Source organism: Triticum urartu, chromosome 6A, assembly GCF_056163025.1.
Source record: "Triticum urartu cultivar PI428250 chromosome 6A, HENAU_Tu73, whole genome shotgun sequence".
NCBI classification, from domain to species: domain Eukaryota; kingdom Viridiplantae; phylum Streptophyta; class Magnoliopsida; order Poales; family Poaceae; genus Triticum; species Triticum urartu.
In genome coordinates, this window is record NC_141878.1 from 205,495,552 (window position 1) to 205,519,703 (window position 24,152).

Here is a 24,152-nt window from a genome sequence, read left to right on the forward strand (position 1 = left end):
AATCGTTCTACGGTGTTTCTTTTGAGTGGGCCCTAACCCATAGGTCTTTTCCTAGGATCTTACCTGACTCTTCTAATTTTTCCCGGAGTTACTCCCAAATTCTTTTCGAAGTTTGACATAAGAATGAACTGTCATCAGTCAAATGTCTTTCTCCAAGATCTATCAAATTCTTTTCATCATCGGTTCAACCTTTCAAATTTTCATCCCGGAGTATTTCAACAATTCATGGTGGTGTTCTCATTGGTTTTCTCAACATTTGAAGACCGAAGAAGAATTTCTCTTCAATCTTGCTCCATTCTCTTCAAGATTCATGATTATAGCTTGTTTCCATCCTCTCATAATTATTTGCGATTGTGGGAATTCTTTTCACCTATCCGGAGCAATTCAAGAGTCTTCTCAGTTTGATTATCCGGGGTCCATCATTTCAGGGTTTTTCATTCTCAGCTTTCAGCTTTCTTTCTCTAAATCTTACCGGTGCATCGTTCAAATATCCTCTAATCAGCTCGTGATCTCTTCACTCTCATGGATCTAAATTCTCTCAAACATCTTCGTTCATTTGCTAATTCTTACCGGTGATTCATCCTTTTACTTCATTCGTTGTTCAATTCTTACGGTGGTTCTTCCAGGATTCTCTTCCGCTGTTACCATATCAATTTATTCGTTGTTTTCAATCCTACCGGTGATTCGTTGAAGACCTTCTCAAGTTTGCGCTATATCTATCTTAATCCTTTCTACGAGAATAAGTAGTATGCCAAATACATTGTTTGTCATCAATTTAATTGGTGAAGGATAAGCATAATGTAATTCTTATTCTTGTTTCATTGAGTGATCTAAATTACCTTTTTCGGAGGCTCATCAAATTCTTGTTTCCATTTGTTCATCTTTATTTTCCCGGAGTTCCAAGTTCTCTCAATTATCTCGTCACGGAGATCCATCTAAATCATTACAAGTTTTCACCTTGCGTTTTCAACTTCTCTTTCCTTCCGTTTGATCATCCTTTTGTTACCGGAGTTCTTCATCAAGGTTCTACATTATGGTTCATCAAGGATTTATTTCCTTCTTGAAGTGTTCATCGATATTGTTTTCTAAGGAGCTCAAGCATTCTTCATCTTGCAATCCGGAGTGCAATTCTTTCTATCTTATCTTTTGTGGTGGTGTTATGTCATTTTCGATAATTTTTCCTTCATGTTTCATGATTCACAAGTTATCAAGAATGAGATATCTTAAATCCATCAATCTCTTCATTGAAGTATTCTTGGGTTATATTTCACCTGAAGCTTTCCCCAAGGATTGTTGCTATTTATGGTGCCCATAAATGACCCAAGTTCTTCATTTTCCATCCCGGTGAGATAAGTTTCTTGTCTCTTCGTTCATATCTATCCAATTCTTTTTCCCGTAAGTGGCTGATTATCACCTCATAATTTGAGATGTATTCCATAAGACCATATAAATTTTATTCTTTTCGTTGTTGGTGTTCCAACAACTCCGTTCGACCCTTCTCCTAAGGATGCCTTCTCAAGCTCTTTTGTGGCAGAAGTTGGCATTTTCTTCTCCATTCTTTTTTTTCAATTATCTATCTTCTATTTCTTTCTTCCGGAGGCATTGTGATGTTGCTCTCTTCAACCCATCTTCTTGTTTTGTCAGGATCGTGTTCTTTTCATGATTATCCATTAAACCGGAGTGTTGTGCCCTTTTGCTCAAGTTCTTTTCGCCTTATCAAGCCTTGCATCTCTTTTCAACCGGAGTGCTGCCTGAATTTGTTCTTCCTTATTCCTCTTTTCTGACAAAGTGTTTTCAACTTCGATCATCTCCGTTGTATCCTTTTCTCGAAATGGTTTAACTTTTCAAGGTTCTTTGGTTTCACTCGTTTGTCAAAGAAGCAACTAGGTTTACCTCTTCTCTTTCTCTTCTGTTGTCCCTCCAGTACCATCCTAGATCTCGGGACGAGATCCTCCCGTAGTGGTGGAGTGTTGTGACGCCCCAAGACCGAAGCTTCAGATGCCTTCCAGGGTTTCCGGGTTTCGTCGTGTGATTTGTTTGGTTCTTTGCATTAGTCATTGCATCATGTTGCATTTCATCATGTCATCATGTGCATTGGGTGTTTTTCATACATATTAGGTTGTTGCATGTTCCATGCATGAATCTTGCTTCATCACCTTCTCCTTCCCTCTCACTTCCTTCTTCTTTCATGTCTTTGCAAGATGACCATACCCTCGAAATCACTTCTATTTTTGCTTGCTAGATGCTCGCTCTTTTGCTATGCCTATGCTGCGATACCTACCACTTGCTTATCATGCCTCCCATATTGTTGAGCCAAGCCTCTAACCCACCATGTCCTAGCAAACCGTTGTTTGGCTATGTTACCGCTTTGCTCAACCCCTCTTATAGCGTTGTTAGTTGCAGGGGAAGATTGGAGCCTATTCCATGTCGGAACATGGATATTTTGATGGGATATCACAATATCTCTTATTTAATTAATGCATCTATATACTTGGTAAAGGGTGGAAGGCTCGTCCTTATGCCTGGTGTTTTGTTCCACTCTTGCCGCCCTAGTTTCCGTCATATCGGTGTTATGTTCCCGGATTTTGCGTTCCTTACGCGGTTGGGTTATAATGGGAACCCCTTGACAGTTCGCCTTGAATAAAACTCCTCCAGCAATGCCCAACATTGGTTTTACCATTCGCGACCTAGCCTTTTCTTTCCCTTGGGTTATGCAGACTCAAGGGTCATCTTTATTTTAACCCCCCCGGGCCAGTGCTCCTCTGAGTGTTGGTCCAAACTAGAGCCCTGTGCAGCGCCCCCTCAGGGAAACTCGAGGTTTGGTTTTAGTTGTATGGAGAGCTCATCTGAGTGTGCCCTGAGAACGAGATATGTGCAGCTCCTATCGGGATTTTTCGGCACATTCGGGCGGTGTTGCTGGACTTGTTTTACCATTGTCGAGGATGTCTTGTAACCTAGATGCCGAGCCTAATCGGATTGTCTTGGGAGAAGGATTATCCTTCGTTGACTGTGAGAGCTTGTGATGGGCTAAGTTGGGACACCCCTGTAGGGATTTGAACTTTCAAAAGCCGTGCCCACGGTTATGGGCAGATGGGAATTTTTTAATGTCCGGCTGTAGAAAACCTAAAGTTGACCTTAATTAAAATACATCAACCGCGCGTGTAACCGTGATGGTCTCTTCTCGGCAGAGTCCGAGAAGTGAACACGGTGTTGGAGTTATGCTTGACGTAGGTTGTTCTAGGATCACTTCTTGATCATAGTTTTTCGATCGTGCTTTGCCTTCTCTTCTCGCTCTCATTTGCATATGTTAGCCACCATATATGCTAGTCGCTTGCTGCAGCTCCACCTCATACCTTTTACCTTACCTATAAGCTTAAATAGTCTTGATCGCGAGGGTGTGAGATTGATGAGTCCCCGTGACTCACAGATACTTTCAAAACCAGTTTGCAGGTGCCGATGTTACCGAGCAGGTGACGCAACCAAGCTCAAGGAGGAGCTCGATGAAGATCTTGTCCTTTGTGTTGTTTCGTTCTAGTTGATCGGTAGTGGAGCCCAGTTGGGGTCTGTCAGTGTCAAAACCGGCGGATCTCGGGTAGGGGGTCCCGAACTGTGCGTCTAGGCCAGATGGTAACAGGAGACAGGGGACACTTTGTTTTACCCAGGTTCGCGCCCTCTCGATGGAGGTAATACCCTACTCCTGCTTGATTAATATTGATGATATGGGTAGTACAAGAGTAGATCTACCACGAGATCAAGGAGGCTAAACCCTAGAAGCTAGCCTATGGTATGATTGTTGTGTATGGAGTTGATTCTCTATCGACTAGCCTGGCCTCGGTTTATATAATGCACCGGAGGCCTAGGATAACAAGAGTCCTAGCCGAATATGCCGGTGGGGAGAAGTCCTTGTCTTGATCGCCAAGTCTTGTGGAATCTTCCTTGTATGCGGTAGCTGTCGGAACTGGCCCATGAGTATACGGCCACGGGGGTCCTCGGCCCAATCTAATAGACCGGGAGACGACGTGGTGAGTACCCCCTAGTCCAGGACACCGTCAGTAGCCCCCTGAACCGGTCTTCAAGTTAGGGACGCTCCTCGATTCTTCAGAACTATTCTTCATCTTCGGTTGCCGGTCTTGAAAACTGGTTCAACAAATCTTCTTTATCTTCGATCTTGAGGATCGCCGAAATGCATTCGACGAGTTTACACGTCGGGTATCCGAGGAGCCCCTTTAAGTTTCCGGCCTTTATCAATGCCTTGTTTATTTTTATGCCACACCTCGGGTTTGAAGTTGTTCCCGGGAGGCAGGGTCCTCTTGCGTCCGAGCTCCAATGCCAGACTGCATTCGAGGTGTCTTTTGCAGCCGAGCACCAACGCCGAACCGCTTCCCAGCTCTAGCGCCGGAATGTATCCGAGCTCCAACGCCGGACTGTATATCCGAGCTCCAACGCCAAAATATATCCGAGCTCCAACGCCGGACTGTGTCCAGGCTCCAATGCCGGACTATATCCGAGGTGTCATATCACCTTCGTTCAAAAAAGTTGAAGGAGTTTAGCCGAGCTTAATGCCGGAAATGCCCTCTATGGAGCCAGCCACTAGCGCCCGAGCTTTATGCCGGACTGCTTCCGAGGTGATGCACCACCCCGACTATGGGCCGATTTTTTGTCAATATTTTTTATTGGTGCAATTTATTCTCTGCCGAGATATATAGCCAGTAGCCCTCAAGGTGTGTATCGATCTAAAACCCGAGATGCACATGAAGGATGACATAAGACCACTGATCCCAGTAGCCACTGAGACTCAGGTTGATTTGCAAAATCGGCCTGAGGATCAAGTCCTAGCTCGGCAGAATACTTCGGGACACAAAAGCGGCGTGCTCAGTCCTCAAGACTCAGGTTGGGTGCGACCGACCAACCTGAGGATCAAAATCTCCTCGGAAACTATATTGCACATAAAATTTTGTGCATTGGACAAGCAATGCAGTAGCCCCCGAGACACTGGTCGGGTGGCAACACCAGATCAGGGGATCGATGTGCCCCTTTAATATTTGTAAATAATAAGCCCGAAGCCCAGTAGCCCCTGAGCCTTAATGCAGGCACGGGTGGCCGAATTAAGGATCAATATCTATAGTAAAATCACAAATTATGTGTAATGACTCTATGTATCCAAGTACTTTACGTCATTAATGCTCGGATCCGCATTGTACAAAACTTTGTTGACCGACCATCGGCTTCCACCTCCTTGGCCAATAGTCGAGGAGTGTTTGTCCTACTTTATAAAGCCTTTATGAGGGCAAAGATTTACGACAAACAAGGCAATCTGGCCACACGGTTTTATAAACAAAGGTACGCAGAGAGATATGTTATATTACTGTTTAACAGAAGAAATGTATTCCAAAGAAAATAGTCCCGCTATCGGTTCCTTTCTTTGGGTTGTCATGCTAAGCATGATCATGAAACCTCAGCTCGAATGTAAGAGCAAAATATCGAGGATTTAGTTTGGGTGGCCAGTTAATAGCCCCCGGTAGTGTTCGGCGACAGTCGAGGTCAAGCCGTAAACACTTCGGCCAATGTTATGAATGGCCCGTCATAGTCATCGGATCGCTGACCAGTTTACGCTTATTGTGACAGTCAGTTTTCGGCTTTCTCCACTAAGGTGCTTAACCATGTGAGCTGGAAGCACAATCGCAGTGGTTCTCCCTTTGCACGCCTAGCCGAACAAAACAGAACGTAGGAAGCAAGTGCAGGAGCCGGGCAACCCAACTATTGACCGAAGACACAATTCGAAACCGATGCATATATAGCAATATCTGATAATGTTTTTGCCGAATCCCTAAAGGTGTCCGGCATTGCACTGCGAGACTAATGCTGGAAAAGCACAAATATTTTAAAAGTGCCAAAAAAGCTTGGAAAACCAAGAAACGTCAGTAAAAACATGACGTCCGAACAAGATCAAGTGTTCGGTGCCAAATTGAAAATTGGTCTTAGAAAAAAAGAGTGCTTCTATCGTGCTTTAACATGATACATCCTATCTCAAGACTTCGAGCGGGTCAGCCTACGGCTTCAACCTCCCATCCCGAGGGCGGAGTACTTCTCATCAGGCCAGTTTAGCAAACTAAACTCTAGCGGCTTTGAGAGAGAAATTAGGCTTCCCGGCTAGTGACCGCACACTCGTGTCGAAAAAAGGAGTGATAAATAATAATAATAGAACTTTGCAACGACTGAGAAGAAGAACACTTATTATAAAATGGCTCAAATAAACTTAAGATCCCCCAAGTGACTTGGGTAGAAGAATGATTGCATGTACCGAAGTACTTATATCATATCTATGTTCAACCGAACTTTAAACGCGTCTTAACCGACCGTCAGCTTCTCCCTCTTTGGTCAAGGACCGAAAAGTGTTATGTACTCCATCGGTCGAGAATATCGATGGTGTTTCCAATAACCAGGCAATCGGGCCATAAGGCTATAACAGACAAAGCGCGCTCAGGGAACTTATGCTATATTACCGTGAAGTGTAAGAAGCATCTTCGAAGAAAATAGTACCCCCATCGATACCTTTCTTCGGTGCTCATTGTTATTATGAGACTTGTGCAATAGATTTTTTGTACTCATGAGTTCCGTTGTGTGTCGACCATCATTGAATAACTATAAGAGCGCTAGCTTTCAGCTTCACCCAGTCTAAGGTCCGGCTCGGGTGACCCGATCGTGACAATCGCAGAGGTGCTCCCTTTACTCCCTAGCCGAACAATCGGGAACGTAGGGGTAAACACAGGAGCGAGGCAACCCAGCTTGCAAATCGCTTAAGTCAATGTGGTGCATATTGTGGCGTAATACACGAACAAGGAACGAAGCTGTACAAGTATAATCATATGCAACAGGAAAAGCTTCATAAAGGAAGCCCCCAAGTAAACGGGGTATTTGAATTTATGCGTCACAAACAAAGTTTGGACAAGTAAATTTTTTAGAAGCAACTTTTTTCCAAAAAAGTATAATGCTTGGTCGAACCGAAAGCAAGTTAGAAATTAAAGCTTTGAGCATGAAAGCGACTTAGCTGGTTAATGTGTTCGGTATTGATGACGCAGTCCGAGCTTGATGCGGGGCAAGGTTCCATCCCTCAAGCCGGTCCCGAGGTGGCGGAGCGGAGAGCTTGACACGCCGAAGTGGTGACATAGCACGATCAATGCAGACCGGCAGAGTGACGCTGAAGTCCCTGGATCATTTTCCTGTCTACAAAAAATAGTGCAAACCGGAGATAATAGTAATAATGATAATTAAAAAAATCATTGCATAATAAATAATTTATGCAAAGTGAGTAATAAAAGAAATATGGCTTGGCGCCGAAGTCAAGTCGATGCAGGGCGTCGGCGTGATGCGGTAAAGGCGTGGCAAAGCCTGAATTCCCAGGTCGGTCCGAGTTCCAGATGCGGCATTCACCGGACTATGTACGGAGACTGACCGGACCACCATGCGACCGTCGTTAATGCGGCCACCATTTGATAGACCTGTGTACATATGATGGACAAACCAGAGTAATAATTCCTTGGGAAAAATTGAACCCAAACAAGCAAAAAATACTAGGATTAATGGCACCTGGTTTATTTGTTGTAGCAATCCGAGGGAAGGTGATTCCCAGAATTGGGACTCGATCCGCACACCCACTACCGGAGTAGGTTGATGAGGAGATGGCGAAGCCTCGATGTCAGCTGATGAGTCGAAGTAGGTCGGCGTGATGGACACTAGCTTGAAGAAGCAATAGTGCGGCCCTGCCGATGCAGGTCGTGACGTGGTCGATGCCGGCTTGATGAAGCGACCGTGCGGTGATGCCGGTATGCCCGCTCCGTGTAATCCATGGGGCGGCGATGTTGGTGATGATTTATCCTTCGCGATGCCGGACTCTTGTTCGGCTTGCCGAGATGATGATCCGAAGAAGTTGAGCTCGGCTCAGCAAAGTGACGCCGTGTCTAGCGCAGGTCGGCAACCGTGGAGTAATATTGCCGGACTGGTTTGACACCAGCATGATGTTGAAGATCATGTTCAAAAGATCTTACAGTTAGTGGGATGTGTTCGGGAACAAAACACAATACCCCATACAAAACTTCCTTCAAAAGGGATGTCTGAAATCCTGTTCATAAAAAAAGATGAACTCGGGTCGGATTCGTTTCCGCGCAGAAAATAGATCCGAAAAAGTGATGCACTAATCGGAAGGTTCCCGGAGTTTGGACGGTCGGATCGAGCCGAAATTTTGAGAGGTGGTAGATATAGGAATTCCGCATCCAATCAACGGTTGGATATTCCAAAGGACGTCCGAGCTAGAAGCTGGACACCACGCCCTAAACTCATCCAAATTCCCGTCCATATTTGACAGGGCTCCGGTATATCGTGGATTGCCAGAGATTCCTCCATCGGAACTCGACGAAATTTTCCAGGGTTGTTGTAGACTCAATTCCTCACAATTCCACCAAAGCGATCGTCAAAGCGATACTCGAGGAGGTGGTGGTGGCAGATACGAGTTCGCTGTCCAGAAAAACAGCACGGTCGCTTGAGGGCAATGTTGACATTGAGCCCCCGGGCTCCATAGATGATTCCTCCGTGATCTTGACAGAGATCAGAGTTGATGTTTGATGAAGGCCCTCGTCCGGACATGGTGATCCGAACACGGGGCGCAATTCTTGGTTGAACCAAGGTGACCAGTCGAGCTGGTGACGAAGATGCCGAAGTCACAGTTGATCTGCAGGCGAGCCATCGATCCTTTTGTCGATCACACAGCGGAACTCTCAATGAAAGCACCAATGTCAGTGTCAAAACCGGTGGATCTCGGGTAGGGGGTCCCGAACTGTGCGTCTAGGCCGGATGGTAACAGGAGACAGGGGACACTTTGGTTTACCTAGGTTCGGGCCCTCTCGATGGAGGTAATACCCTACTCCTGCTTGATTAATATTGATGATATGGGTAGTACAAGAGTAGATCTACCACGAGATCAAGGAGGCTAAACCCTAGAAGCTGGCCGATGGTATGATTGTTGTGTATGGAGTTGATTCTCTATCGACTAGCCTGGCCTCGGTTTATATAATGCACCGGAGGCCTAGGATAACAAGAGTTCTAGCCGAATACGCCGGTGGGGAGAAGTCCTTGTCTTGATCGCCAAGTCTTGTGGAATCTTCCTTGTATGCGGTAGCCGTCCGAACTGGCCCATGAGTATACGGCCACGGGGGTCCTCGGCCCAATCTAATAGATCGGGAGACGACGTGGTGAGTACCCCCTAGTCCAGGACACCGTCACGGTCGATCGGGGATTTGTGTAGCTTTTGGGGTAGTCTTCTTTCATTTTGGTTCCGTAGTCGGACCTTGATTGTATCTGGTTGATGTAATGCTTTATTCATGTAATTGTGTGAAGTGGCGATTGTAAGCCAACTATGTATCTTTTCCCTTATTGTATTACATGGGTTGTTTGCGAAGATTACCTCACTTGCGACATTGCTTTCAATGCGGTTATGCCTCTAAGTCGTGCTTCGACATGTGGGAGATATAGCCGCATCGAGGGCGTTACACAAGGGTTCTTACAGGGTACTACCACCCTTAAAATGCACAAATCTTCCATAGACCATATTTCTCATATCCTCAGAAATGGTCAAAATCCTTCTTCATAGAGTAACAACTCAAAAAATCCATATCAGTACCAACGATGCTAACTTTATTCACTCTCAATTGATTACAATCTCTCGCTTTTCCATTACATGTCTCAACTCAATACCTCAATATAAAAGAAAATGTTCTCACTTCTACTACTCCATTTCTTTTATTGCAAACTCAAGTATCTAGCACAAGTTTCCTTCTCCTTGGGGCATTCTCTGGCAAAGTGCCCTGCTCCATTACAACTAAAACATATTACTTCTGACAAGTATCGAGGTTTCCTTTTTGGGAAACTGTTGAGGTAGTGCCCTGACTCCTTGCACCTGTAACAGGTGATATAACTCAGGTCCCTCCTGGGCTCCAATTGGTTTCTCTTCCTAGACTTTTCCATTCCAATCAGGGCTTCTATTTCCTGTGGGTCATATTCTACTTCCTCTGTCGGGAATTCTACTAGATCCCCATTCAAACAATTTTGGGAGATGTGTCCTTCTTCTCCACATGAATAGCAAGACTTAGTGCAGGGTTTACTCGGGTCTTCTTTAGGTGTGTCCTCCATCTCTTCCTTCATCACAACTTCTTCTAAAATTTCCATGAGGGCTCCTTTCATTACTTCTTTCTTCTGCTGGATGGTTCGTTGTACCATGGGGTAAATGTGACACTGAGCAGGATAGTGGGTAGTCCCTTCACACAAGAAACAAGTAATCTGCCTAGTTGGGCATTCTTCAACTGGGTGACTTCCTTCACAATTAGGGCATTCATCCTTGTGTTCTTTATGAGTGTGTCCTATTTCTCCACAAATCTTGCATGCACAAGGTTTCTTCATATCCTTTCCTTAAGGCTTCAACTTCTGGGACACAAGCCGTGACTTTGGCAGAGTCAACTTAAATTCTTTCCAAGTGGTTACTCCTTGCCATCCATTGATGGTTTGGTACATCCTCCACCAAGTAGCAGCACCTCTTTCAAAGCACTGAAGAGCATGCTGGGTCATATCCTTTCCGACTATAGGGTTATTCTTGATGTGATCCTCCATGTTCTGAATCCATTGGTCTGTCTCCAGTTGACTCATCGGTCCAGAAAATATAAGCTCATCTTCATTCATCCTCTATTGGGTCCATGGGTTTGGGGTGAGATAAGAGAGATAGAGAGGGATACACACAATACAAACAAAAGTTTTGAAAAGACAGATTTTATTTGTGGCTGTCGGGAAAAACATCAAACAAATGACAGCTCACAAACGTCGCATCTAACGTAGGTATATAATAGGGGTTTGGTCTTCTAAAGGTCAATAAATCTTCAACGTCTCCAAACTCTTCAAGCCTTGTTCATGCCTCCAATGGCTTCTTCCGATCATGCTTGTCTTTCTCAAGTTCTTTTGCCAGATCAACTCTGTTGACGCGAAGTCTCTCGTGACGTCCTTTAATATTCTGGAGTTGCGTTCCAAACTTCTGGTTTCAACATCCTTCGCATGAACCATGGTCCTACTGTCCTTCAGTTCCTGACGAATCTCCGGTATCTCGAGGTTTTTCTCCTCCAGCTTGGCTACTTCAGTTTCTTGGACCTGAGTTCTTCACAAAATGCTTCCTTGTCAAAATACGGCTTCCTGCGGGTCCGTCTTAAAATTCCTGATGTAATTCTCCAGATCCTGGTGATACACCAACTAAGGTTAAAACTGCATCCTTTGCTGATAGATGCTCCATCAGCCTTCTACCATCCAATCCTTCCGAAGAAATGCATGCTTAGCTCAGCTTGGTGACCATAGTATCAGTGGCGATGACATCACGGATAACCGTGTTTCTGCCCTTGTCATTGTCATGAGCTATCTTCCATAGTTGATATCTCCTGCCTTAGGGTTTCCTTGACAAAATTTTGAGTTTTTTAACTCTCCATGCTCGGTCTTTCTCCGATACACCTTGATCTCAGGTATTGACGGCTTCCTTAGTCTGCCAAGTTCCATAAGGGGTGCCTTCCTAGGTCATACAAATCTGGAAAATTCTACAGGGCCTTCAAATTCCCCTAGTCCTCGGAGTCTTCAACCGTTGTAGTTTCCATCATTATAATATACGGTAAAATCCTCTTCATTCCGATGTGGTCTTAGTGGTCCCATATCTTGTACTTGTTGGAGTGGTCTCATCAGCCGAATCTTCGAGTGGTCAAAAAATGAAAAGGGGTATGGTCTCACTAAAAGGGTATATTTGAATAAGCTCAGAAGAGAAGAGAGGTAAAAGATCATTTTGAAAAGAAAGTTGTAGAGAAAATCTTTCCTATGGGCTTGCCAGTTTCTAGGGGTCACGTCCTACAATCAACATGTGCTCTGATACCATCTTGTAGCGACCCGACCCGAATGGATCAAGTCTCTGTGCTTAAGTGTCATCCCTAGATCGGTATGCTGACACACACAGTACTCGAGGATTTATAACAGAGGTAAATCACATGTAAAAGTAAAGTAAATACTATTACCTCAATCCAAATAGCGGAAGTAACAACAAGGTTGTGGATTCCCATCAACACCAACGGCAAAGTTGAGTGTAGAAATTGTAACCCTAACGTATCACTTACTCATCGTAAGATTCCTGCAACATGAGATGTTGCAGCCACAAGGGTCAGTACATTGAATGTACTGGCAAATTCACACCATAGAGAATGATGAATAATGGCTATCACTACATGCATATATGGCTGGTGGAAAAGCTCTATGGTTATATGTTTTTGCGAAAAGCCAATTTTTCCCTACTGCAAAGGAATACATTTTATTTAACTATCAAGGTGGTTCTTAAACATTGAGAGTGTAGACACCCTCTCAATCCCAATTAAGCATCATCATTGAAACCCAACAAAATTATTTAAAGTCACATGATGAGATTCACATGATAATTCAAGTACTAGATACTCAAGACGTCCATAACCGGGGACACGGCTAATCATGATTAGTTTATACACTCTGCAGAGGTTTGCGCACTTTTCCCCACAAGACTCGATCTCATCCGTTGGGATTCTTGCACTACATGGTGTTTGAGAAACGGATGACTGAGACATAGTCTTTCAGAAGCGCTAGCACCTTACGATCGAGTAGACCCTTACACCTACTTTCCCCTACATCTACTAGTCTACCACTGTAAGAGTTCGCATGACTTAATCAACTATGCTAGAGCCCATAGTAGCTTGTGGCTGCACACGGAAGTTTCTAGTATGAATAATCTCATGATCCCTTTGAGCCTAGGTGGAGCTCCAAAAGAAAAACAGGCAATCGCTGGAATACCCAGGTGCCGCAATCCACCCAGATGTTTATTTAAGTTGCCACCTTAAGTTGAACCATTAATTAACAATCTCACATCTGTCATGGATTTCACTCACCCAAACCACATCTACGAGCATAGCATAGCAATATAAGAAATTCGGATAAGTAACTCCCAAGGGTTTGAATGTAACAGAGCAATAGGTTCTACCTCATCAACTACTTCCCAACCCACATGTTAAAATCACATCCTAACCATGCAATGTTTGAGGATTGGAACTAATGCATAAAAACTGGGTGATAAAGGGGTATGATCAAAGTCTGAACTTGCCTGCAATCTTGATGAAGATGATTCGCACTCAAAACTCTTGATAGTTCTACTCGTCACACTCCAGTCAATCTACAGTAAGCAAGCAGTAGTAACCACACATAAGCAATCACTCAAAGATCGGAGAGAACAAAGAAAACAATTCAGAAAACGTCAAAACCAAGCAAATAACTTTTGCAACATAAAACAATTTCTAACAGTACCAAAATTAAGTGAATTTGGCCTTATCAGAAAGTTTAGGTCAAGAGCTTCGATTTGCAAAAAGAATCAACTAAATCGGAGTTACAAAACTCAAATTATGTTCAAAAGAAGTTTGAATATGAATCTGAACAAAATTTGAAATTTGAAAATTTCAAAAAGTTGATGTGACAGGTTCACTGGATAGGTGAAAACAAGACGAAGCTATAGGCGCTGGTTTCATCTAATTTGGATAAACGACTGAAAAGTTATGGCTATTTGAAAAATTAGGGCCAAGCTGTTTTACGAAAGAAAAATAGCTACGGTTAAGGTCTAACGTATAAATACGTAGACTAATTGATAATCTAATTATTCTATCGTATTAGTCTAAAAATAATAAACTACGGAAGTATAAGAAAAAAACAAAGAAAAATACCTTTATAAGGCAGAGAAAAGACGACTTTGGAGAGAAGAGACAATTTCCAGAAGTCGCGCCGGAGAGGAGAAATATATTTTTCTTAACTGAATCTAGTCAAACCAAAATATTGATTTAATCCGAATCGAATGATTTTTGGAGGCTCTATGGATCTATATTTATTGGTGGAAAAGAGGCTAGAGGTCAAAGGCTAGGCAATGTGGGACTAAACGTAGACGAAAATATACGAAACAGAGATGGAAGGTACGCCATGGGCCAGAAGGCCTTTAGGCGGTTCGGCCGGCCGCGCACACTGTAAAATATATATTTTTGAGCAATAGAAAAGAAAATAAAATTACAGAAAAAAATACGTGGAAGGAATATTGTAACGCCCTCGATGCGGCTGTATCTCCCACGTGTCGAAGCACGACTTAGAGGCATAACCGCATTGAAAGCAATGTCGCAAGTGAGGTAATCTTCACACAACCCATGTAGATAAGTAAAGGGGAAAAAATACATAGTTGGCTTACAATCGCCACTTCACACAAAACATGAATAAAGCATTACAACATCCAAATACAATCAAGGTCCGACTACGGAACCAAAATAAAAGAAGAACCCCAAATGCGACAAGGTCCCCAATCGACCCCAACTGGGCTCCACTACTGATCAACTAGAACGAAACAACACAAAGGACAAGATCTTCATCGAGGTCCTCCTTGAGCTTGGTTGCGTCACCTGCTCTGTAACATCGGCACCTGCAAACTGGTTTTGGAAGTATCTATGAGTCACGGGGACTCAGCAATCTCACACCCTCGCGATCAAGACTATTTAAGCTTATGGGTAAGGTAAAAGGTATGAGGTGGAGCTGCAGCAAGCGACTAGCATACGCAAATGAGAGCGAGAAGAGAAGGCAAAGCACGATCGAGAAAACTATGATCAAGAAGTGATCCTAGAACAACCTACGTCAAGCATAACTCCAACACCGTGTTCACTTCCCGGACTCCGCCGGAAAGAGACCATCACAGTTACACACGCGGTTGATGCATTTTAATTAAGCTAAGGTTCAAGTTATCTACAACTGGACATTAACAAATTCCCATCTGCCCATAACTGCGGGCACGGCTTTCTAAAGTTCAAAACCCTGCAGGGGTGTCCCAACTTAGCCCATGACAAGCTCTCACGGTCAACGAAGGATATTCCTTCTAGCGGGAAGACCCGATCAGACTCGGAATCCCGGTTACAAGACATTTCGACAATGGTAAAACAAGTCCAGCAACACCGCCCGAATGTGCCGACAAATCCCGATAGGAGCTGCACATATCTCGTTCTCAGGGCACACTCAGATGACACATCCTACGAGTAAAACCAAACCTCAAGTTGCCCCGAGGTGGCCCCGCAGTCTGCTCGGCCGGACCAACACTCAGAGGAGCACTGGCCCGGGGGGGTTAAAATAATGATGACCCTTGGGCGCGCGACCCCTAAGGGAAAAGAAAAGGCTAGGTGGCGAATGGTAAAACCAATGTTGGGCATTGCTGGAAGAGTTTTATTCAAGGCGAACTGTCAAGGGGTTCCCATAATAGCCCAACCGCATAAGGAACGCAAAATCCGGGAACATAACACCGATATGACGGAAACTAGGGAGGCAAGAGTGGAACAAAACACCAGGCATAAGGCCGTGCCTTCCACCCTTTACCAAGTATATAGATGCATTAATTAAATAAGAGATATTGTGATACCCCAACACGCAAAACAATGTTCCAACAAGGAATGATCTCCATGTTCCAACAAGGAACAAACTTCAATATTCACCTGCAACTAACAACGCTATAAGAGGGGCTGAGCAAGCGGTAACATGGCCAAACAACGGTTTGCTAGGACAAGGTGGTTAGAGGCTTGGCTTAACAATATGGGAGGCATGATAAGCAAGTGGTAGGTATCGCAGCATAGGCATAGCAAAAGAGCGAGCAACTAGCAAGCAAAGATAGGAGTGATTTCGAGGGTATGGTCATCTTGCCTGAGATCCCGCAAGGAAGAAGAACGAGTCCATGAAGAAGATAAACAGACGTAGTCGAACGAGTCCTCACAACACGACGTTATCGGAACCAACCCGAAGAAGCAATACCAGAAAGGAGCAAACAACATAGTAAACAACCACCACAAAATCATGGCATGATGCACAATTAAGTATGATGCATGTCTGGTTTAATGAAGCATGACATGGCAAAGTGCAACAAACAACACTACAAATTAAGTGGAGCTCAATATGCAACGGAGTTGCATATTGAAGAAAACACCACATGACTTATTTAGTTCTCTCTTGTTTATGTACTCAACAATATTAAATGTTGTTAAACATGGCAAGAAGTGAGGTATAACAAAACTACACCATCTAAACAATTTAAATGGGGCCGGATATAACAAATAATGAATCCGGTATATCCCCATATGCCTTAGTAATTTATAGCGATAACAATTTAAACATTTTAATTGTTGTTATCATGATGCGGATGACATGAACAAGTTTATGCAATTTTTTATTAAAAGTTGACAAGAGCATTATGAAGCATTTGTCACCATGGTGGAAAGGAAAGGGGTGCCACGGCCACGATAACGAAAACGGTGCCACTGCAACGTTCCGGTTCCGGTAACTCGATTGAGATACCGATGCAAAGGAGAAGTGTGCGGATGCGTACAAAAGATGGTGGGGCACTCCTGGATACCGGGTGTCCCATGAGTCAACGATGGTGACAAGGCAAAAGAGGGGCAACGTGCACCGACAATTCGAGCACGGAGCAAGCACGAGCATCTCGTACATCACACATGCATTCGTTCACGGGCGGTTGTCTCGGGGTTATACCTTCGAAGCATGCGTTATCGGAGCATTTTGGGTACGTCGAGGGAAGTAGTTGTTCTCGCAACGGTAGTGAAAGTAGCGGTTCTCGCGGTTCGTAGAGGAAGTCTTTGTACATCTCATAGCGGTACTTGACGATTTCGGAGATGGCGGAAGACGAACTTGGCGGTCCTTGTCGTCCTGGTACTTGGCGTTATTTCTAGTTCGGTGATCGTTTTAGGCGGCGGACGTCGTGGAGGAACTTGACGTTCCTAGCGATTCCGAAGACGGCGGTAGTGGAAGTAGTGGTTCCCGCTCCATAGTCGAACTTGTCGAATCCGAACTCTTCGAGGGTCGTCATGGTACTTGGGGGTAGTGGTACTTGACGCATCGTCATGGTACTTGGCAAAATACACGTCGAGGGTACTTGTACTCGCATCATCGTGGAAGTAGTCGTTCGGGCTCCCGTGTGGACTTGCCGGTCTTGGTCTCCGCGGCATAGTTGTACAAAAGCATCGTCGGAACTTGGACGAATCCAGAGGTGTGCACGACTGGTAGAGGAACTTGACACAGCTAGTAGAGGAACTTGACGCATCCCAAACGAAGCAACACAACAGGCCTCGGTTCTTGGTGGTTAACGAAGGGAGGCGGCCGACGAAGCAGCAGCAAGGTGCGTACAGTCACGACGGACACCATGGCCATGAGGAGTGGGACCTCTGGCATGAGACCAGCAGCGAGGCACGCACATGCAGGAAGGCGGCGAGGTCGACAGCGGCTGGCGGCGAGGTCGTAGGCATCCATGGCCTCAGCAAGGAGAAGCAGGGCCAGGGGCGAAGCTTGGCGGCGTCTTCCTGTTGAAGGTGATGAGGAGGTCGCTGGCGCGGGCGTGGAGAAGGAGCAAGTAACTTGGCGCGGGCGTGGCTTCACCTTGCAGAGGAGGTCGAGGCCGGCAAGAAAAGGGAGGCAGTAGGGGCGCTGAGATGCTGATGGCCTCACGGGCCAAGCCGGGCGACGTGCGTAGCTTGGGGAGGCGCAGGGCTCCGACGGCGGCAGGGCGAGGAAGAGGCCCAAGAGGTCGAGGCCAGGGCCTCGGGGCGGAGCTTTGAGCTCGGCCGGCAGCGTCCATGGAGAAGGGCGGCGCTGAGGCAGGGTGCGCGGGGCTCTCGGACTTGAGCGGCGGTGGAGGTTGGTGGTGCTTGCGGGGCAGCAGAGGTCGCGGGCTGGCAGCGAGGAAGAGATCGAGAGGAGAGGTGGTGCGGCGTACGGGAGAGATGGGATCGAGGGAATCGGGGAGAAGGGTGCAGCGCGAGGGAGATGGGGATCGTGGTGACGGCGCTGGAATCGAACAGGGGAGAGGATTAGGTTTAGATGCGGGCTGTGAGGCCTCAGGGAGGTTTGGCCGGTCTGGCAGGCCTAGGCCCAAGAAGGCCTGTCGGTGTGGGCTCTCTCTCTCCCTTCTTTCTCTTAATATTTTCTTTATTAGAAAACAAGAGAAGAACAAGAAAGAAAAGTGGGGGGGTAGAGAACGAAGTTGGACTCGCGGATAAATTTCCCGGACTCACAAAAATATGCTCGTTCAAAGAAAATAGAAATGGCCAAGATTAAAAGATATAAATTCAAACTCATTTGAATTTAATTCAAATGGGTTTGAACTAAGACTCGGTAAAAGGAAGGTCCATAAATGTTCGGATTTTTTGGTGGAGCTCCGGAAAATGATGAAAGAATATATGGCAAGGTTTGAGGAGCAACTCGAAGCATAAAAGACTTGAGAGTTTAAATTGCAAGTGTGTCACGGTAATTCCACAAGAATGGAAATATTTATAATAGCTCCCTAATATCAGGAGGATATGTTATAAAGAGAAGTCACCCTTCCCTCGATTTAAATGGATCAAAGATCCATGCCATTTATTTAGTTGAGTTAAAAAAAGACATGATGGCATGATGACATGATGCAATGCAAAACGATGCAATGATGAATGCAATGAACCAAACAAGTCACACGAAGAATCCCGGAAACCCTGGAAGGCAACTGAAGCTCCGGTATTGGGGCGTCACAAATATGGCCGGCTGGGCCTGGCCCATATAGGATAAAGAAAAATAAAAGATTGGCGCCCGTTGGTACTATGATGTACACGTGGGCGACAGTTAATTTCAGGCGCGCATGCAGTTTTTGTTATTTTTTTAAACAGAAAGCGATAAACTGAAAAACGAAAATAAACTAAAATTTATATAGGCCTATTATATATCAAAATTTTCAGAAAAAGATTTTCTACAAGATGAACATTTTCCTAGCATTAAATAAAATCCACACAAATTCAGTTAATTCAAAGAGTGCTACTGGTCTAATAAAATCCAATAAAAATCATTATAAAAATACCAAAATTAATTCAAATTTATTTATCTCCAAATTTCTGATGTAGGGAATCATGTTACCCTATTTTTCGTATATTTTATTTTTGGAGAAAAATAATTTGAATAAAGCCCAAATAACTCCAAATTGAAAATAGTTTCAAAAGGAATTTAAATTTTGATCCTTTTAAACTCCCAACTCATATTTCATATAATTTGAAGAAGTCATTTTATCTTCTCTCATGAAAATCATTGAGTTGCTTGAAGTTTCTGAATTAAAAATATTTCCAAATGAAATTCAAATCTTTTCAAAACCCTTTTCATTTATTTAAATGGAAGAAGCCATGTCATCTTCTCTCGAGGGTTTTGTATTTGAAAAGAATTTGAATTCACAGAGATCATAAATACAAAAATGGAATTTTGGGAAAGTCCTTTTATTCCCTCTCATTTAACTTTCAAAAAGTTCGAGTTCACTCACTTTCAGTCAATCAATCAAACAATCTATCAAATCTATCTATTTAATATAACATTCCAAAATTTAGAATTTTGGGATATTACAAGAAGACTCCGATTGCCACTGGTTGGCAATCATCTCCGGATCCCACTGGTAATTAAACTGTCATGGAGGATCAATTTGTGGTTCCGACTCTGGCTCTGTGGCTAATGTAGGGTTCCGATAGGTGTGAATAGCCTCTAACGGAACAAGGTACTGGCCTGCAGATAAATCAAACAAGGAAGGAGCAGGCAGGGTAATAGTCTCAGGATGATGTTTATCAAAGAACAATTTGTATTTAAGCTCTCCTTCCCTATTCTTAACAATAAAATCATGTGCCATCATACTCTTATAATCTAAATAGACACGAGGCAGCAATTTTTCTTCCTTCTCATAATGCCTAATAGGTATGTTAAAATGTGCAGCTATGCGTGAAGCATAGATGCCTCCAAAGATGGGGCCCTTTGTACGGTTCAGACTTAACCGTTTAGCAATAATACCGCCCATACTAACAGAGTTATCACTGAATAAACCGTGGAACAAAATAATAATATCAGGGACATTAAGGTTTCCACAATTTCCACGACCAATTAAGAAACGACTAGCAAATATTGCAAAGTAGCGTAAAACAGGAAAATGTATGCTAGTTATTCGTGCATCGGAAACCTTCCTCGTTTCCCCTACAGTGATGGTATCAATAAACCCATCCACATCGCTGCGATGTGGTTCCTCTGTCGTGCCCTCGAAAGGGACCAAACAAACCCGACAAAAATCATAAAGTGACATCTCCTTATACTCATCATATAAATAAAACTCCACCGTAGGTGGTGAGCTCCTAGAATGGAAATGAAAGTTTTGCACAAAGATATTTGTGAGTAAGAGATACTGATCGCGTTGGTCGTGAAGGAAACCGGTGAGGCCTGCATTCTCAGCCAATTCATAAAAATCTTCATAAACCCCTGCTGCTCCCAATAAATCATCGGAAGGCCATTCACACGGCCGAACCTCCGCGGTACGAGGCAGATTATATTTGGGCTTCTGTGCCTTTTCCTTCGAGCTTCGGCTCGATGAGCCCCTCAAAAGTCTCTTCATTATTTTCTGAAAAATTCTGAAATTTTGAGTAACTTCAAAATAAAAGTAAAGCAAACTCAATAATATTGATAGCAACTACTGCTACAAGTGCCTAGAGCCTATATCAAGCATCAAAACTACTTTTGACCATATAAATTTGACATGCAAGCTCAAGAACAGGGTCACCTAAGCAGCACAAATTTGCAATGAATAAAGCACTAGAACAAAAACTAATTGGACCAATGGAGGAGTCACATACCAAGGAACAATCTCCCCAAGCAGTTTTGTGAGAGGTGCTTTGAGCAAGAAGATCGAAAAGGGTAGCAAAATGAGCTTGGACTCGGGTTTGAGCTGGATATTCGTGTTTGTGGGAGGAAGAAGGATTGTGTGGGTGAAAGGATAAGTGGAGGAGGGCCACCGTGGGCCCACGAGGCAAGGGGCGCGCCCAGGGGGGTAGGGCGCGCCCCTGACCCTCGTGGCCAGGTGCCAGCTCCTCCTACAGTGTTCTCAGTGCCAAATATTCTCAAATATTCCAGAAAAAATCATATTTAAATTTCAGGGCATTTGGAGAACTTTTATTTTCAGAGTATTTTTATATTGCACGAATAATCAGATAACAAACAGAAAAATACTTATTTTTATTTTATTTATTATAAATAACAGAAAGTAAAAGGAGGGTACAGAAGGTTGTGCCTTCTAGTTTCATCCATCTCATGATCATCAAAAGGAATCCACTAACAAGGTTGATCAAGTCTTGTTAACGAACTCATTCTGAATAACATGGAACCGGAGAAATTTTGAATAACACTATGTTACCTCAACAGGGATATGCACATCCCCAATAATAAGAATATCATATTTCTTCTTGACAGTAGGAAGAGGAAATTCAAAACCTCCAAATTTAATCGATGGAATTTTTCCAATAGAGTTGATACTATGAACTTGAGGTTGTTTCCTCGGAAAGTGTACCGTATGCTCATTACCATTAACATGAAAAGTGACATTGCCTTTAGTGCAATCAATAACAGCCCTTGCAGTATTCAAAAAGGGTCTTCCAAGAATAATAGACATACTATCGTCCTCGGGAATATCAAGAATAACAAAGTCCGTTAAGATAGTAACGTTTGCAACTACAACAGGCACATCCTCACAAATACCGACAGGTATAGCAGTTGATTTATCAGCCATTTGCAAAGATATTTCAGTAGGTGTCAACTTATTCAAATCAAGTCTACGATATAAAGAGAGAGGCATTGTCGGTGTCAAAACCGACGGATCTCAGGTAGGGGGTCCCGAACTGTGCGTCTAAGGCGGATGGTAACAGGAGGCAGGGGACACAATGTTTTACCCAGGTTCGGGCCCTCTTGATGGAGGTAAAACCCTACGTCCTGCTTGATTAATATTGATGATATGGGTAGTACAAGAGTAGATCTACCATGAGATCAGAGAGGCTAAACCCTAGAAGCTAGCCTATGGTACGATTGTATGTTGTAGTTGTTGTGTCCTACGGACTAAAACCCTCCGGTTTATATAGACACCGGAGCGGGTTAGGGTTACACAAGGTCGGTTACAAAGGAGGAGATATCCATATCCGTATTTCCTAGCTTGCCTTCCACGCCAAGTAGAGTCCCATCCGGACACGAGACGAAGTCTTCAATCTTGTATCTTCATAGTCTAACAGTCCGGCCAATGGATATAGTCCGGCTTTCCGGAGACCCCTAATCCCGGACTCCCTCAGTAGCCCCTGAACCAGGCTTTCAATGACGATGAGTCCGGCGCGTAGTATTGTCTTCGGCATTGCAAGGCGAGTTCCTCCTCCGAACACATCACAGAAGAATTTGAATACAAGGATTGTGTCCGAGCCTGCAAAATAAGTTCCACATACCACCGTAGAGAGAATAATATTTTCACAAATCTTAATCTGCTGACATGTTTTGGCAACATGACATCATGCCATTGCTCGGTTATTATTCGAACCGTTTTTCTTCAACCAGCTCCACACATAACGCGAGGCGGTTTCTTGACACGTCTTGTCAAAGCAGAGATCGTGTTCCCCTAATTACGGGATTCTCATCAATACGGTCGTGGGTAACCCAACCGTGTCTAGGACTCCTAGATTATAGGCAAGTCCCAAACGGCTACGGAGAGGATGCTTGATATTCACCCTCTTTATAAAGGAGCAAGGCTTTTACTTTTTTCCCTCCCGTGCTCAATCGAATCCTTCCCCCGCCTCGAGTTCTAACACCCAAAGCCCAGGTCAGGTGCTCCGGACCTTCAATCATGTCCGGATCTAGCCTTCAAGGCCGATGGATGCCCTCCTCCATTACGGAAGAAGACATCAAGAAGTTGAGGGAGGCCAGATACCTGACCGCCGAGGTTTCGCATCGGCTGCCTGCCCGTGGGCAGGTCGTCCCTACTCCTGAACCCAACGAAGACGTCGTGTTCATCTCCCACTTCCTACGAGGACTAGGCCTCACTCTGGATCCCTTCGTTAGGGGGTTGATGTTTTATTACGGGCTAGATTTCCACGATCTAGCCCCGGACTCCTTTCTCCACATCTCAACATTCATTATCGTGTGTGAGGCCTTCCTCCGCATTACCCCTCACTTCGGCCTGTGGCTCAAGACCTTTGACGTGAAGCCGAAGATGGTCGAGGGGCAGTATGCAGCGTGCGGAGGCGCATCAATAAGGAAGATAGAAGGAGCTCCGTGGCCCAAAGGTTCCTTTCCAGATGTGTCCGGATTATGGCAACAGGAGTGGTTTTACATCACAGCTCCCAGAAGTGCCAAGTGGGTGGTTGCCCCTGCTTTCCGCTCAGGCCCTCCACCACAACTGATGTCATGGATTAGCAGAGGGCTGAGCCGGGGTCCTGCCAAGGACATGCCTGTACTGCAAAGCCGCATCCAAAATCTCTTTGAAGGAGATTTCAGTTTGATTATGGTGGCGCAAGTCATGCTGGTTCGTCGAGTCCAGCCTTGCAAACGCCGGCCCCTCCGCATGTGGGAGTTCAACCCAGAAGGGCCGCGTACTATTCAGAATTTCCTCAGCCTGAAACACGAGGAGATGTACAAATCATTCTTCGGACCCCAAATAGAGTGTCCGGATACTACCGAGGACGTGGGCCTGAGCAGCAACCGTACAGCCGATGAAGTAAGTAATCCTTTAGCCGAACACATCATCTTTTATTTACTACGACGTCATTCTAAGAAGTCGCTCTTTGACCAGGACTGGATAACAAAGGCGAAGATGATTCGGTGTTCGACCCCCTTCCTGAGGGTTTGGAAAATCGTACTGGAAAAGATGCTCGAGCTAGCACCTTGCCCGGAGCCCTCAAAGGAAGACAAAGGGGGGAATAATGAGGGCGAAAGCGGACCTCCATCTCTACCTATTCCGACAGAGGGAACGAGCGCCTCTGTGAGGGAGGACAACCGAGGGGAGGAATTGGACATTCTCTCACCCCGGGGGAGGAAGAGGATTACCTCTGAAGATCCGTAAACCAAGGTTTCCAAGCGGGAGAAGAAATCTCCACCAGAGGGTCCTGCCTTGGAGAGTGCTCTTGCTGCACAGAGTCCGTGCGGGGATCAGCCCTCTAACAAGTTGTAAGTAATTAAAAAGTACTTTAATAGTG